Below are 15,072 nucleotides of genomic sequence, written 5' to 3' on the forward strand. Positions count from 1 at the left end.
ATTCAAGCATTCACAGAAAAGGATCATTTTTTTTTAGTATTAATTAAAAAAACTTTCCGAAAAATAAGTTTTTCAAAGAAAAGTAAAGGCCATTTTAAAATTAAGCTCAAGAGATACAAATGCCTGTTAAAATTCAAACTCAAAACTACCAGAAATTACTATTAAAGAATAAATGAAACCCAAAACGAACAGAAATTAAATAAACAATCATAGCAAAAAACATACAAGTAATAATATAAATGAATAAATAGATCTTAAAGCAAGTAATGCTTAGATTGAATATGAAAATCAAGCTTAAAACGAAAAAAAATAGTTTGCTATTAAAGTATAAATGAAACTTAAAACGAACAGAAATTAAATAACAATCAATGCGAATAAACATACAATATATATTAATGTAAATGAATATATAAATCTTAAAACGAGTGAAACTTAAATTGAATGCGCAAATCAAGTTCGAATCGAATTAAAATAATTGCAAACAAGAGTTTGGGTATCATCTCAATGCAAAAGCCTAAAGTCTACTGCGGCACTTGTGCTTTACTGAAAATAATTCTTTGAAATATTTTTATTTTTGAAACATTAAGAAATCAAAAATGATTGAAGACTTTAGGGAATAAATATCAGCATATGTATATTAAATTGACAATGCACATTTTTTTTCAGTGAACTCATTTGAATTTTTTTCAGTAAAGTACAAATTATATTTTGGCTTTTAGAAAGCATAGGGGTTTTGAACCCTACTCACATTAATTTATGCTCGTTTTGAGTTTGACTCTAATATTTATTTTAATTTTTGTTCGTTTTGGGGTTTCATTTATTTATTGATACTGATTTGGGGTAGTTGTATGCTTGGTAGATTATATGATAGTCCGGACGCCAGGTGTTGAAAATGTGAACCATACCACGACGGAATGGGGCTGCTACGAGAATTAGCCTACCCTCCACCCCTTAAATTTACCATGCGGATTCAAAAATACTAATGGCACTTGCTTGCGAGGGGTGGAAACACTCCGAAACTTGACATTTTATTATATTTTGGTTTTTCATGCAAGAAAATGCATATTCCACAAATTTTGAGGTGCTGTTTCCCGCTCAAATAGAAATGCCTAGAAGCCATAGAATTTTTTCATAACAAACTAACACGATTAGTTACAAAAAAAGGCAGAGTTAAAAAAAAAATGGCAAAACTATATGTGTCTTGAACAGTCTTGGAAAATATAAACAAAATCAAATTGAATATTAGATATATAATGATATTAATTGTTGACAGATCCATCAGTTCAAGATTTTTTTTCACTGTAATTTTATTTTCATTTTCAATGCTGTAAGAACTGGAAAATAATAAATTTGTAATATACGAGTAATTCGTTTTCAATGAAGCACCAATGACGCAGAAGGCTTTAGGTTTTTACAGTTAAAGAAGGGGGCAGTATCCAAATTTTGTTTGTAGTGAAACTATATTTTTCTTGACCAATCTTGAAAAGAACTAATAAATTAAACTGAATATTTGATGCATAATGATATTAATTGCTAAAAGCTCATCAGTTCAAAATGTTACTGTAATTTTAATATTTATTTTCAATTTTAAGCACAAAAGAAAACATTTGTAATATAATTCTTTTTAAGTAAAGCGCCAATGACGCAGTAGGTTTTAAGCTCCTGTAGTGATACGATACCCAAACTCTTTTTTGTAGTTATTTTAATTCGAATCAAACGTGATTTGTATATTTAATCTTAGTTTCACTCGTTATAAGGTTTATTTATTCATTTACATTAATATATATTGTATGTTTATTCGCATTGATTGTTATTTAATTTCTGTTCGTTTTAAGTTTCATTTATACTTTAATAGCAAAATATTTGTTTTCGTTTTAAGCTTGATTTTCATATTCAATCTAAGCATTACTCGCTTTAAAATATATTTATTCATTTATATTATTACTTGTTGTATGTTTTTTGCTTTGATTTTTTATTTAATTTCTTTTCGTGTTGGGTTTCATTTATTCTTTAATAGTAATTTCTGATCGTATTGAGTTTTAATTTTAACTGATATTTGTATCTGCTGAGCTTAAATTTAGAAAGTCATTTACCTTTCTTTGAAAAATTTATTTTTTGGGAAGTTTTTTTTAATTGATTTTTGTTCGTTTTTGACTGCAAAAAGTTTCAAGTTTTTATGGCATGGGGGGGGGGGTGCTTACTGTCCGATTATTCTTGACTTTAAAAAATGGATCTAAAACTTTCAATTTAAATCGAATAAGGCTTTTTTCAAAGTCAATACGATTACCTCTTTGATAAAAACCTTATATATGAACAATAGACAGCTTGCAGAACTTGTGGACAGCGATTGACAACAATGAATGAAAAATAGCTCCAATAAGGGGGTTTAGACCATTTCACTTGCTGACACAAAGGGATCACGACTGTTTGGAATTGACCTTAATAGGAATTTGTGTGCCAAAGCAATTTTGCATCTATCACAGAGTATGTATTTTAACCTTATAATTGGACAATTATAATAGATTTCCTATGTGTTCTTCCCATACAAAAACCCTTCCCATAAGTTATAAGCCCCCCTTAATAAGTTATGCCCCAGGGTATTACTTACAACGCCTACCCCTGGGCCCTGGTGGGCCGTGTCGACACTGGTTTTTTTTTTGTTATCAGAACTTTGAACTATTTTAACAAAATGTCTATCTCAAAATTTTTATGTGATACATTTAGGGTGTGGAGGAGGGAGAGGGGCTAGTTGCCCTTCAATCTCTTTTGACTCTTAAAAAGTGAACAAGAACTTTCAATTTTCCATCAAATGAGCTCTCTCTAAAGTTTATACGACCATCCCTTCCATAAGAAACAATATCAAGGATTTGGAAAATCCTTAAATTACAACCCTAGTCCTGAAGGTTGGGGGGGAGTGCAACACATAAAAAACATACTTTCCAAACCTTAAAACTACGTTTAATAAAATGGCGGTCTTCAAATTTTGATTGGATGTGTTTGGGAAAAAGGTGGGCGTGAGAGGGGGGTTAGTTGCCCTCAAATCACTTTCGTCTATTACAAAAGGCACTATTCCTCAGAATCTCTAATCGAAGAAGCCTGTTCTTTAGTTTTTACAACACCACAATCTATAGAAACCTTATATGTCCCCAGGGCATAACCTATAACACTTGTCCTGAGAGTTGTGGGGTAGTATTCTCCTCAAAAACATATGAGCCCTTCAGAAATCAACTACGCTGAACAAAATGGCTATCTCAAAATTTTTTTTGACTGTGTTGAGGGTAAGGATGGGCGTGGGGGGGGGCTAGTTGCCCTCAAATCACTTTCGACTATTAAGAAGGGAACTAGCCATTTGATTTTAGAACCGATTGAGCCTTTTTCGAAGTTCCTAAGACAACGCCTTCTATAAAAACCTTATACACCCCCAGGGCATCACTTAAAACTCTTGCCCTGAGGGTTTTGGGGGAGTATCCTCCTCAAAAACATATTTTCTATCTGGAAATCAACTAACTGAACAAAATGGCTATCTCAAAAGTTTGATTCGATGTGTTTGGTGAAATGATGGGCGTGGGGGGGGGGTGCTTGTTACCCTCGAATCACTTTCGACTATTAAAAAGGGCACTAGCCCTTTAATTTCCAATCGAATGAGCCTGTTTTGAAGTTTCTACGACAGCGCCTTCTATAAAAACCTTATATGCCCCCCAGGGCATAACTTAAAACCCTCGCCCTCAGGGTTGTGGGGGAGTGTCCTCCTCAAGAATATATTTTCTATCTGGAAATCAACTACGCTGAACAAAAGTGGGTATCTCAAAATTTTGATTGGATGTGTTTGGGGGAATGATGGGCATAGGCTATTAAAAAGGCTCCAATCGCTTTCGACTATTAAAAAGGGCACTATCCCTTTGAATTTCCAATCGAATGAGCCTTTTTTGAAGTCTCTACGATAAAAGCCTTCAATAAAAACCTTATATGCCCCCAGGGCATAACTTAAAACCCTTGCTCTGAGGGTTGTGGGGGATTGTCCTCCTCAAAAACATGTTTTCTATCTGAAAATCAACTACGCTGAACAAAATAGCTATCTCAAAATTTTGATTGGATGTGTTTGGGGGAATGATGGGCGTGGGGGGGGGGGGGGGCTAGTTGCCCTCCAATCACTTTCGACTATTAAAATGGGCACTATCCCCTTGAATTTCCAATCGAATGAGCCTTTTTTGAAATTTCTAAGACAACCCCTTCTATAAAAACTTTATATGCCCCCAGGGCATAACTTGCAACCCTTGCCCTGAGGGATGTGGGGGAATGTCCTCCTCAAAAACATATTTTCTATCTGGAATTCAACTACGCTGAACAAAATGGCTATCTCAAAAGTGTGATTGGATGTGTTTGGGGAAATTCTGGACGGGGGGGGGGTAGTTGCACTCCAATCACTTTCGACTATTAAATAGGGCACTAGCCATTTGAATTTCCAATCGAATGAGCATGTTTTGAAGTTTCTACGACAACACCTTCTATAAAAACCTTATATGCCCCTAGGGCATAACTTAAAACCCTTGCCCTGAGGGTTATGGGGGATTATCCTCAAACATGTATTTTCTATCTGGAAATCAACTACGCTGAAAAAAATGGCTATCTCAAAATTTTGATTGGATGTGTTTGGGGGAATGATGGGCGTTGGGGGGGGGGGGCTAGTTGCCCTCCAATCACTTTTGACTATTAAAAAGGGCACTAGCCATTTAATTTCCAATCGAAAAGCCTGTTTTGAAGTTTCTACGACAACGCCTTCTATAAAAACCTTATATGCCCCCAGGGCGTAACTTAAAACCCTTGCCCTGAGGGTTGTGGGGGAGTGTCCACCTCAAAAATATATTTTCCATCTGGAAATCAACTACGCTGAACAAAATGGCTATCTGAAAATTTTGATTGGATGTGTTTGGGGAAATTTTGGGCGTGGGGGGGGGGAGGGGTTAGTTGCAATCCAATCACTTTCGACTATTAAAAAGGGCACTAGCCCTTTAATTTCCAATTGAATGAGCCTTTTTTGAAGTTTCTATGACAAAAGCCTTCAATAAAAACCTTATATGCCCCCGGGGCATAACTTAAAACCCTTGCCCTGAGGGTTGTGGGGGATTTTCCTCCTCAAAAACATGTTTTCTATCTGAAAATATACTACGCTGAACAAAATGGCTACCTCAAAATTTTTATTGGATGTGTTTGGGGTAATAATGGGCGTGGGTGGGGAGGGGGGCTAGTTGCCCTCCAATCACTTTCGACTATTAAAAGGGGCACCATCCCTTTGAATTTCCAATCGAATGAGCCTGTTTTGAAGTTTTTACGAGAACACCTTCTATAAAACCTTATATGACTCCAGGGCATGTCTTAAAGCACTTGCCTTGAAGTTTCTGGGGGAATATCCCACCGAAAAACATATTTTCTATGTGGAAATCAAGTACGCTGAACAAAATGGCTATCTCAAATTTTTGATTGGATGCGTTTTGGGAAATGATGGGCGTGGGGGGGGGTGGGTGGGTAGTGGCACTCCAATCACTTTCGACTATTAAAAAGGGGACTCCTTAAAAACATATTTTCCATCTGGAAATCAACCACGCTGAACAAAATAGCTATCTCAAAATTTTGATTGGATGTGTTTGGGGAAATGATGGGCAGGGGGGGGGGCTAGTTGCCCTCCAATCACTTTCGAATATTAAAAAGGGCACTAGCCCTTTAATTTCCAATTGAATGAGCCTTTTTGGAAGTTTCTATGACAAAAGCCTTCAATAAAAACCTTACATGCCCCAAACCTTATTGAATTAAATTGAATCTTAGCAAAGTTATGGTTTCGTTAAAAAAACAGTAACTGTACTAAGAATTTAAGTTTGGGAGGTTGTCAGAAAGCTATCATAACCTGACTAAATTGTAAAAATAGCAAAGCTTTATTATGGCTTTTGGGTAATGGTAAAAATAACGAAGTATTATTTTTCTTTGTGTAAGAAAAACCAACCTAACATTGTGAAATCAGACTTGAACCAAATACCCTTGATTCAACAAGGTCCATAAAATGCAAATAAACCGGACCGTTTCAACATCAGAGTTCGATGGTTAGAATGTCACATGACAAGATATAGAACAAAACACGGTTTTTTGAATAGGGAAACCAACATTTTGAACAAAAAATTATTATATTAGCCTTGTTACAAAAAAGAGGGATTACATCAAAACTGGTCTCTCGCCAATGGGAGACAAGAATGAAAAAATAAGACAAAGCTTAAAATAATGGTTCTGGGACCGAAAGAGGGAAGTCTTTTTTGGAACTAACAATGAGTAAGTGTTTTCTTGTAAACTACCACTGTCTGTCTGAATTCCCCTTTGAAGATAATACTAAGATAAGAAGTAACGTTCTGAAAGTTTTCTGTCACCTGGATAATTCAGGCTAAATAATAAATTTAATACGTATACAGGAGACATAAGAATAAAAAACTAGTGTTGAAGGCAAAGCATAACATTGTATTAAAATTTAGTGATTTTTGATATCTTGGATTAGAAAGACTTGGGGGCCCTAGGTGGAATACATCAATTCCTAAGGATTGGAAGACAAATACGATTATTTCGTGTTAGAGACTTGAATATAAGAATAGCCTAAGGTTTAAGCACAATATAAACTTCTTGACCTTAGAGAATAAATTGGAAATCTTTTTTTCTTCTTTTTTCCACCTTAGTGACCTTTTGAATATACCTAGCGTTTACTAGAACCTTATATATAAGAAGATTGGAACTATAGGACCATACAATATTCCCCCCCCCCAAGCGAATTTTCTGACTTTATACGAAAGACGGACTCAGTTTCCTCTTTTAGGCCCTTTTGCATTCCAACCCGTGCTAATATTATACAGAAGCGGCCCTGATGTTTATACAGAATAGGTTAGGGAATAAAGAAGGAACTAAATTGCTATATTAATATTTCCAATCTCTTCTGCCCAAGGATCATACTCTATCTACCAAGGTGCAGTTTTTCAAAGGTACAAAGAAAATTAACTTCCCGTCCAGAATATAAGCTCTAAACTTGGTTTAATTTATGCAACCGTCGAAATTTGATTAAAAGGCTATTCCTAGGAACCATAAATTGACGCAAAAAATTTTAATTACAACAGTGCCCAAGTCAGTCTGATCATCCAAGTGTAATAATTTCAGTTAGAAATATTAGATAGTCTAGAAATAACTAAACCCTTATTCTTGGTAAACATTGGCGGATTGAACAAGCAGGCCCATTGTATACTAGACAACAGACCTAGAAGAGATCGAGAAATATTATAATTAGAGTTGGAATAATGACATTTTATTTATTTAATAATAAATATCGGTTGTTACTTAATTCTGAGTACCGACTCTTACCCCAGCCTCAGTTATAACACGCTACCAAATTTTAGCCCTGATAGTAGGGGCAACCTTACAGCATGAGCATGAAGATTGTCAAAGGGAGACAACATTATCCCAAGAACGACTTGCATTATTAAGCTGGACCATTCATGGTAATTTGTGGCTCATTTCTAAGAAGCCAGAAGATACTTAGTGTATAATATTAAACTAATGCTGCAATTCCTGTAACTGATAACGCCATGGGTATTAAGGTGAAAATTTTAGGAAATGGTTAGGGGGAGTTTCAATTAAAAGAAAATACTTTATACGTGCAGGTTTTCATTAGGGCATATAGCAATATCGTAGGCAGTGCAGGGCTATCATAGATAGCAGTATCATAAAAACTTTTAGGGCAGCTAATTCGATTGGAAATTAAAAGCTATAGACCATTTTAAGAGTCTAAGGTAATAGGAGGATAAGGAGCCCTCCTGCCCAGCCCGTTAATTTTTCAAATTCATTCAATCACAAATTTGAGATTTCAATTTGTTCAGCATAGTTGAACAGTCCATTAACTATGTTTCTAGGGGTATTGGGCATGTCAACCCCCCCACACAGTTATACACTTTGCCCAATCTGCTCTAAAACTAAATGTTGTTTTAAAACTAAATAAAAATACACAGTGTGTATGCTGGTTGCCAATAAGACATCTCAGCAATATCCCAAGAAGGACTGAGAGTATTAAGTGGAAGATCTTAGGGTTTCTGCTATTACTACTTCATCTCTTACAATTTAACTAAATTAAACGAGTGTAGGTGTATCCAGGTTTTCAAAGAACATAGACACCATTTTTTGGGAATGGCAATAAGTTTTATTTTTAAGGTCAACTTGAGGAGGTATAAAACTAAATTGATCAATAATATGTGTGTCCAGATTTTCAAAAGGGTGTCTATTGCGATTTGTTGAAACATTTCCTCCAACATGCAATTACCAAGCCAAACTATAGATTCTTATAGAAAAAAAAAGAACCAAAAAGACTTAAAACATATTTTCTTTTTCTATGAAAAAGACTGTCAATAAAAAATGTACAGAAATTAATTTAAAATTTTTTTTCCATAGTACAAGCTTTTCAAAGAAATCCCCATCAATAAATAAGTGAAACCTAAAACAAACAGAAATTAGAATAAATAACCGAATCAAGTGCAAATTGAGCAGAAACTAACATGAGTAGGGATCATAACCCCCATGATTTCTGAAGGCCAGAACATAATCTCCACTTTACTAAAAAAAAACAAAAAAAAAACTAATAAGTGTAAATTGACAGTAACATGCATATACTACTATTTATTTCTTAAAGTCTTCATAATCTTTATTTATTAAATTCAAAAAAGTAAAAACAATTTAAATGCATTTTATTTTTTAGCAAAGTGCAAATTATGTTCTGGCCTTCAGAAAGTATGGGAGTTGTGAGCCCTACTCATGCTAATTTCTGCTCAGTTTGAGTTTGATTCGGTTATTTGTTGTAATTAATTAAAAAAACTTTTTCCACAACAAAAAATTTCAAAGAAAAGCAAAGAACACCATTAAACTAAAAATGAGCAAAAATAAAATAATCTACAAAGCGTGAAACTACCACAAATCAGCATCAATAAATAAATGAAACCCAAAACGAACAGAAATTACAATAAATAACCGAGTCAAACTCAAAACGAGCAGAAATTAACATGAGTTGGGCTGAAAACCCCTATCCCTTCCCAAGGCCAGAACATAATTTTCACTTTACTGAAAAAATATAAATGTTTATACTTTTATAACTTTAATTAATCAAATAATAAAAACATTTTGATTTAAAATATTAGTATATGTATATTAAACTGACGATACACATTCATTTGTATTTTTTTCAGTAAAGTGCAAATTATGTTCTGGCCTTGGGAAGGCATAAGGGTTTTGAGCCCAACTCATGTTCATTTCTACTCGTTATTAGTTTGACTCGGTCATTTATTGTAAATTCTTTTGGTTTTGGGTTTCATTTATTTATCAATGCTGAGTTGTGGTAGTTTTACGCTTGGTAGATTATTTTATTTTATTTTTGCTCATTTTTGGTTTAATGGAGTTCTTTACTTTTCTTTGAAAAACTTATTTTGTGGAAAAAGTTTTTAAATTAATTTCTCTTCGTTTTATATTGATATAGTCTTTTCAGGAAAAAAGAACTTATTACTTTAAATCTTTTCGTTTTTTTAAGACTTTATAGTTTGGCCTTCTATCTGTATGCTGGAGAAAAATTTTCAGCAATTTTTAACAGCATACACCCTTTTAAAAATCTGGACACAAATAGTAGTGTTTAATTTAGTTTCTTACCTCCTCTAGTTAACCTGGAATTTAAGACTTGATACCATTCGCAAAAAAATCTGTTTACTTTCTTTGATAGCTTGGATACACTTACGCTATTTTGATTTGGTTAAATTTTAAGAGCAGAAGTAGCCCCAAAAGTTTGAACATAATACCCCCAGTCGTTCTTGGGATACTGCTGAGATGCCTTATTGGGAATTAGCATTAACACAGTGCATTTTGATTTAATCTTATGGCAAAATTTAGTTTGGAACCCTTTTTGAAATTTCTATAACAACTTTCTATATGAAAAGAGTCCTTTTTGAGTTTCTATGACAACGCTTTCTATAAACACCTTATATGCCCCCAGGGCCTGAATTACAATCCTTACCCTAAGGGCTGTGAATAGGGTTGTCATCTTCAAAGACCTAATTTCCAGAACTTTCAACTACGTTAAACAAAATGGCTATCTCAACATTTTGATTACATGTGTTTGGGGAAATGGTGGGCATGAGAGGGGCGTTAGTTTCTTTTCAATCACTTTCAACTATTAAAAAAGGCACTAGCCCTTTCAATTTCCAATCAAATGAGCCCTTTCAGAAGTTCTTACGACAACGCTTTCTATAGAAACCTTATATGCCCCCAGGGCATAACTTAAAACCCTTGCCCTGAGGGTTGTGGGGGAGTTTCCTCCTCAAAAACATGTTTTCTATCTGAAAATCAACTACGCTGAAACAAAATGAAAAAAAAAGAATTTCCAATCGAATGAGCCTTTGAATTTCCCATCGAATGAGTCTCTTTTGAAGTTTCTACAACAACGCCTTCTATAAAAACCTTATATGCCCCCAGGGCATAACTTAAAACCCTTGCCCTGAGGGTTGTGGGGAAGTGTCCACCTTAAACATATTTTTTTTAACATGAAAACAACTACGCGGGAAAAAAGGGCAATCTCAAAATTTTGATTGGATGTGTTTGGGGAAATGATGGGCGTGGGGGGGGGAAGGGGGTTGGTTAGACTCCAATCACTTTCGACTATTAAAAAGGGCACTAGCCCTTTAATTTCCAATCGAATGAGCATGTTTTTAAGTTTCTACGACAACATGTTCTATAAAAACCTTATATACCCCCAGGGCATAACTTAAAACCCTTGCCCTGAGGGTTGTGGGGGAGCATCCTCAAAAATGTATTTTCTATCTGGAATTCAACTACGCTGAACAAAATGGCTATCTCAAAATTTTTATTGGATGTGTTTGGGGGAATTATGGGCGTGGGGGGGGGAGCGGCTAGTTGCCCTCCAATCATTTTCGACTATTAAAAAAGGCACTACCCCTTTAATTTCCAATCGAATGAGCGTGTTTTGAAGTTTCTACGACAACACCTTCTATAAAAACTTATATACTCCCATGGCATAACTTAAAACCCTTGTCCTGAGGGTTGTGGGGGAGTGTCCTCCTCAAAAATATATTTTCTATCTGGAAATCAACTACGCTGAACAAAATGGCTATCTCAAAATTTTGATTCGATGTGTTGGGGGAAAGGGTGGGCGTGAGGGGGGGGGAGGGGTTAGTTACACTCCAATAACTTTCAACTCTTAAAAATGGCACAATCACTTCAATTTCCAATCTAATGAGCCTGTTTTGAATTTTCTACGAAAACACCTTCTATAGAAACTTTATTTGCCCGCAGGGCGTAACTTAAAAACCGTGCCCTGAGGGTTGTGGGGGAGTGTCCTCCTCAAGAACATCATTTCTTTCAGGAAATAAAATATGCTGAACAAAATGGCTAACTCAAAATTCTGATTGGATTTGTTTTGGGGTATGATGGGCGTGGGGGGAGGCTAGTTTCCCTCAAATCACTTTCGACTATTAAAAAGGGCACTAGCTTTTTGAATTTTCAATCAAATGAGCCTGTTTCGAATTTTTTAAAAGACAAACCTCTATAGAAACCTTATATGCCCCCAGGCCATAATTTAAAACCCTTGTCCTGAGGGTTTTAGGGGAGCGTCCTCGCCAACAATATATTTTCTATTTGAAAATCAACTACGCTGAACAAAATGGCTATCTCAAAATGTTGATTGGAAGTGTTTGGGGAAATGATGGGCGTGGGGGGGGGAGGAGGGCTAGTTACATTCCAATCACTTTTGACTATTAAAAAGGGTACTAGCCCTTTAATTTCCAATCGATTGAGCCTGTTTTGAAGTATCTACGACAACACCTTCTATAAAAACCTTATATGCCCCCAGGGCATAACTTAGAACCCTTGCCCTGAGGGTTGTGGGGGAGTGTCATCGTTAAAAATATATTTTCTATCTGGAAATCAACTACGCTGAACAAAATGGCCATCTCAAAATTTTGATTGGATGTGTTTGGGGGAATGATGGGCGTGGGGGGGCCTATTTGCCCTCCAATCATTTTCGACTATTAAAAAGGGCACTAGAACTCTCGATTTTCAATCGAATGAGCCCCCTTTGAAGTTTCTACGACAACCCCTTCCGTATGAAGTGCCTCTGGGAAAAAAAATAATAATAACTTTCTATATGAAAAGAGTCCTTTTTGAGTTTCTACGACAACGCTTTCTATAAACACCTTATATGCCCCCAGGGCCTGAATTACAATCCTTACCCTACCTTACCCTACCCAAACATATCCAATCAAAATTTTGATTGGATATGTTTGGGGGACTGGTGGGCGGGGGGGGGGCTAGTTGCCCTCCAATCATTTTCGACTATTAAAAAGGGCACTAGAACTCTCAATTTTCAATCGAATGAGCCCCCTTTGAAGTTTCTACGACGACCCCTTCCGTATGAAGTGCCTCTGGGAAAAAAAATAATAACAACTTTCTATATGAAAAGAGTCCTTTTTGAGTTTCTACGACAACGCTTTCTATAAACACCTTATATGCCCCCAGGGCCTAAATTACAATCCTTACCCTAAGGGCTGTGAATAGGGTTGTCATCTTCAAAGACCTAATTTCCAGAACTTTCAACTACGTTAAACAAAATGGCTATCTCAACATTTTGATTACATGTGTTTGGGGAAATGGTGGGCATGAGAGGGGCGTTAGTTTCTTTTCAATCACTTTCAACTATTAAAAAAGGCACTAGCCCTTTCAATTTCCAATCAAATGAGCCCTTTCAGAAGTTCTTACGACAACGCTTTCTTTAGAAACCTTATATGCCCCCAGGGCATAACTTAAAACCCTTGCCCTGAGGGTTGTGGGGGAGTTTCCTCCTCAAAAAAATCTTTTCTATCTGAAAATCAACTACGCTGAAACAAAATGAAAAAAAAAAGAATTTCCAATCAAATGAGCCTTTTAATTTCCAATCGAATGAGCCTGTTTTGAAGTTTCTATGACAACGCCTTCTGTAAAAACCTTATATGCCCCCAGGGCATAATTTAAAACCCTTGCCCTGTGGGTTGTGGGGGAGTGTCCTCCTCAAAAATATATTTTATATCTGGAAATCAACTACGCTGATCAAAATGGCTAGCTGACAATTTTGATAGGATGTGTTTGGGGAAATGATGGGCGTGGGGGGGGGGACGGGGGTTGGTTAGACTCCAATCACTTTCGACTATTAAAAAGGGCACTAGCCCTTTAATTTCCAATCGAATGAGCATGTTTTTAAGTTTCTACGACAACACGTTCTATAAAAACCTTATATACCCCCAGGGCATAACTTAAAACCCTTGCCCTGAGGGTTGTGGGGGAGCATCCTCAAAAATATATTTTCTATTTGGAAATCAACTACGCTGAACAAAATGGCTATCTGAGAAGTTTGATTGGATGTTTTTGGGGGACTGATGGGCGTGGGGGGGGGGGTGGCTAGTTGCCCTCAAATAACTTTTGAATACTAAAAACGGCAATAGCCCTTTGAATTTCCAATCGAATGCGCCTTTTTTGAAGTTTCTACGACAACGTCTTCTATACAAACTTATATACTCCCAGGTCATAAATTAAAACCCTTGCCCTGAGGGTTGTGGGGGAGTGTCCACCTTAAAAATATATTTTCTATCCGGAAATCCACTACGCTGAACAAAATGGCTATCTCAAAATGTTGATTAGATGTGTTTGGGGAAATGATGGGCGTGAGGGGGGGGGGGGGGGTTAGTTGTCCCCCAATCACTTTCGAATATTAAAAAGGGCACTCTCCCTTTAATTTCCAATCAAATGAGCCTGTTTTGAAGTTTCTAGAACAACGCCTTCTATAGAAACCTTATATGCCCCCAGGGCATAACTTCAAACCCGTGCCTTGAGGGTTTTGAGGGAGTTTCCTCCTCAAAAATATATTTTCTATCTGGAAATCAACTACGCTGAACAAAATGGATATCTCAAAATATAGATTGGATTTGTTTTGGGGAATAATGGGCGTGGAGGGGGGGCTAGTTGCCCTCAAATCACTTTCGACTATTAAAAAGGGCACTAGCTTTTTGAATTTCCGATCGATTGAGCCTTTTTTGAAGTTTATAGGACAACACCTTCTATAAAAGCCTGATATGCCCCCAGGGCATAAGTTAAAAACATTGGCCTAAGGGTTGTTGGGGAGTATCCTCCTCAAAAATACATTTTCTATCTGTAAATCGGCTACGTTGAAAAAAATAGCTATCTAGATTTTTGATTGAATGTGTGTGGGGTAATTATGGGCGTGGGGGGGGAGGGTGGATAGTTACATTCCAATCACTTTCCACTATTAAAAAGGGTACTAGCCCTTTAATTTCCGATCGATTGAGCCTGTTTTGAAGTTTCTACGGACAACGCCCTCTTTAAAAACCTTATATGCCCCCAGGGCATAGCTTAAAACCCTTGCTCTGAGAGCTGTGGGGGAGTCTCCTCCTTAAAAATATATTTTCTATCTGGAAATCAACTACGCTGGACAAAATGGTTCCCTCAAATATTTGATTGGATATGTTTGGGGGAATGATGGGCGTGGGGGGGGCATAGTTGCCCTCCAATCATTTTCGACTATTAAAAAGGGCACTAGAACTCTCAATTTTCAATCGAATGAGCCCCGTTTGAAGTTTCTATGACGATCCCTTCCGTATGAAGTGCCTCTGGGAAAAAAAATAATAATAATAATAAAACATTGGAGCCGTATGGCCTTTACTCTAGGCAACGCTACAGCGTTGCCTCTGATACCGGTCTTTTTGGTTCTATATTGTTCATTTTTTAGTAAATATTGAGCAATTCATGTTACTGATCTATGGGTGAAGTAAACATACCACTCGATGTCTTTTCTTATCTTCTTTCCAAAACACTAATTGCTTTTGGCATTAATTCTCTTTACTCCCAAGCCTTAGGTTATATATTTACTCATTAGGGGGGGGGGGGGGCTTGTAAAGTTCATTTCCGACGAAAATAAATGTTAAATTTGGATTCAAGATGCAATTCTGACTAAAGAGG

Source organism: Artemia sp. Qi Xiang Cuo, chromosome 9, assembly GCF_049724085.1.
Source record: "Artemia sp. Qi Xiang Cuo chromosome 9, ASM4972408v1, whole genome shotgun sequence".
In the NCBI taxonomy this organism is placed as follows: Eukaryota; Metazoa; Arthropoda; class Branchiopoda; order Anostraca; family Artemiidae; genus Artemia; species Artemia sp. Qi Xiang Cuo.